Below are 3,409 nucleotides of genomic sequence, written 5' to 3' on the forward strand. Positions count from 1 at the left end.
ATCGGCACCTCGTCCCGCTGTCCGGTTCCCCCCCCCCCGTCGACTGCAACGGGTTTCCGAGGCCCGTCGGTCAGGCGCGGTTCGCTCCGCAATCCGCCGGCCGATCGGCACCGGGCGGGGCTCTACGGAAAGAGGGGACCCTCCCGCGTCGAGTGCCGGCGCACCGACCCCGCAGGCTGACCGGGAAGGTGAAGACTCACCCCGCTGAATGCCCGGCCCCGGCTACCCTCCGGCTCCGGGGCCATAACTTCGGGGAGGGAGGTCCGATCCCCGCGCGGTCGACGGCAGGCGGTAGGGCTCGGAGGGGCGCGGCCTGGTCCGCGAGTGCCCCGGCGCCGCCCCTCTGCCCGTCCGAGGGACAGTAGGAAATGGCCATACCGCTTTCCGGCCGATTGCCGCCGGACGTCCGGCCGCATTCCCTCGGTCGGCGCGGTCGGCGGTAGCCGGGGGCGAGGGGCATCGGGCGGTGGCGGAACCAGGCCGGCCCGACCGCTGGGGGCCGCCCGGGCGACGTTTGAATCTGTCGGGTCGGACCGCCGAATCCCGCGGGATTTCGGGATCGAATCTGCGGGTGGAATCGGCACCTCGTCCCGCTGTCCGGTTCCCCCCCGTCGACTGCAACGGGTTTCCGAGGCCCGTCGGTCAGGCGCGGTTCGCTCCGCAATCCGCCGGCCGATCGGCACCGGGCGGGGCTCTACGGAAAGAGGGGACCCTCCCGCGTCGAGTGCCGGCGCACCGACCCCGCAGGCTGACCGGGAAGGTGAAGACTCACCCCGCTGAATGCCCGGCCCCGGGAACCCTCCGGCGCCGGGGCCATAACTTCGGGGAGGAAGGTCCGAGCTCCGCGCGGTCGACGGCAGGTGAAAGGGGCCGGTGCGCCGCGGAAGGCGACAGCAGTCCCGTCAGGCTGCACCTCTGCTCGGGCGAACGGCGTCAGGAAAAGGGGAGAGCACTTCCCCACCGATAGCTCCGGAACGCCCGGACCCATTGGCCCGCGGCACCGGTGGCTGCTAGAGGGGCTCCGGCGCCGTCAGCCGGGGTACGTCCCAGGCCGGCCGGACGGCGGGCAGCCGGAGGCAACGGCCTGGAACGGAGCCAGACTTGAGTCGTTCCGTGCCGTGGGCAAAAAGGCAGGGCTGCGGGTCAGCGCAGTTTGGCAAACCTAGCCGCAAGTGCGGGAAGGGCGGAGGAGCACACGGACGCCGCCTTCCCAAACTGAGCCCAAAGTGCCCAGGCATGCCCCCTTGATCTCGCCTAATCAGTGAGCCCAAAATAATTTCAGAGTGTGGAAACCTGATCCAAAAAGGTCGAAAAGAACGGCCAGAGATCAAGTCCGAAAGGGGAAATCAGTAACAAGCAAGCAGAGTAATCATTAACCAAAAAGCGCAAAATTATGTTAAAAGTGTGAAATCATTAACCAAAAAGTCGAAAATAATGTCCAGAGACCAAGTCCGAAAGTACAAATAATTAACCAGTAAGCAGAGTCATCATTAACCAAAAATCGCAAAAGTAAGTAAAAAGTATGAAATCATTAACCAAAAATCGCAAAAGTAAGTAAAAAGTGTGAAATCATTAACCAAAAACTCGAAAATAATGTGCAGAGACTAAGTCCGAAAGGGCAAATGGTTAACCAGTAAGCAGAGTCATCATTAACCAAAAATCGCAAAAGTAAGTAAAAAGTGTGAAATCATTAACCAAAAATCGCAAAAGTAAGTAAAAAGTGTGAAATCATTAACCAAAAACTCGAAAATAATCTCCAGAGACTAAGTCCGAAAGGGCAAATGGTTAACCAGTAAGCAGAGTAATCATTAACCAAAAAGGGCAAAAGTAAGTAAAAAGTATGAAATCATTAACCAAAAAGCACAAAATTAAGTTAAAAGTGTGAAATCATTAACCAAAATGTCGAAAACAATGTCCAGAGACTAAGTCCGAAAGGGCAAATGGTTAACCAGTAAGCAGAGTAATCATTAACCAAAAGGCGCAAAAGTAAGTAAAAAGTATGAAATCATTAACCAAAAAGCGCAAAAATATGTTAAAAGTGTGAAATCATTAACCAAAAAGTCGAAAATAATGTGCAGAGACTAAGTCCGAAAGGGCAAATGGTTAACCAGTAAGCAGAGTAATCATTAACCAAAAGGCGCAAAAGTAAGTAAAAAGTATGAAATCAGTAACCAAAAAGCGCAAAAATATGTTAAAAGTGTGAAATCATTAACCAAAAACTCGAAAATAATGTGCAGAGACTAAGTCCGAAAGGGCAAATAATTAACCAGTAAGCAGAGTAATCATTAACCAAAAATCGCAAAAGTAAGTAAAAAGTGTGAAATCATTAACCAAAAACTCGAAAATAATGTCCAGAGACCAAGTCCGAAAGGGCAAATGGTTAACCAGTAAGCAGAGTAATCATTAACCAAAAAGGGCAAAAGTAAGTAAAAAGTATGAAATCATTAACCAAAAAGCACAAAATTAAGTTAAAAGTGTGAAATCATTAACCAAAAAGTCGAAAATAATCTCCAGAGACTAAGTGCGAAAGGGCAAATGGTTAACCAGTAAGCAGAGTCATCATTAACCAAAAATCGCAAAAGTAAGTAAAAAGTGTGAAATCATTAACCAAAAACCCGAAAATAATGTCCAGAGACTAAGTCCAAAAGGGCAAATGGTTAACCAGTAAGCAGAGTAATCATTAACCAAAAATCGCAAAAGTAAGTAAAAAGTGTGAAATCATTAACCAAAAACTCGAAAATAATCTCCAGAGACTAAGTCCGAAAGGGCAAATGGTTAACCAGTAAGCAGAGTAATCATTAACCAAAAATCGCAAAAGTAAGTAAAAAGTGTGAAATCATTAACCAAAAACCCGAAAATAATGTCCAGAGACTAAGTCCGAAAGGGCAAATGGTTAACCAGTAAGCAGAGTAATCATTAACCAAAAATCGCAAAAGTAAGTAAAAAGTGTGAAATCATTAACCAAAAACTCGAAAATAATGTCCAGAGACTAAGTCCGAAAGGGCAAATGGTTAACCAGTAAGCAGAGTAATCATTAACCAAAAGGCGCAAAAGTAAGTAAAAAGTATGAAATCAGTAACCAAAAAGCGCAAAAATATGTTAAAAGTGTGAAATCATTAACCAAAAACTCGAAAATAATGTGCAGAGACTAAGTCCGAAAGGGCAAATAATTAACCAGTAAGCAGAGTAATCATTAACCAAAAAGCGCAAAAATATGTTAAAAGTGTGAAATCATTAACCAAAAACTCGAAAATAATGTCCAGAGACTAAGTCCGAAAGGGCAAATGGTTAACCAGTAAGCAGAGTAATCAGTAACCAAAAAGGGCAAAAGTAAGTAAAAAGTGTGAAATCATTAACCAAAAACCCAAAAATAATGTCCAGAGACTAAGTCCGAAAGGGCAAATGGTTA

Source organism: Heterodontus francisci, unplaced genomic scaffold (assembly GCF_036365525.1).
Source record: "Heterodontus francisci isolate sHetFra1 unplaced genomic scaffold, sHetFra1.hap1 HAP1_SCAFFOLD_2135, whole genome shotgun sequence".
NCBI classification, from domain to species: domain Eukaryota; kingdom Metazoa; phylum Chordata; class Chondrichthyes; order Heterodontiformes; family Heterodontidae; genus Heterodontus; species Heterodontus francisci.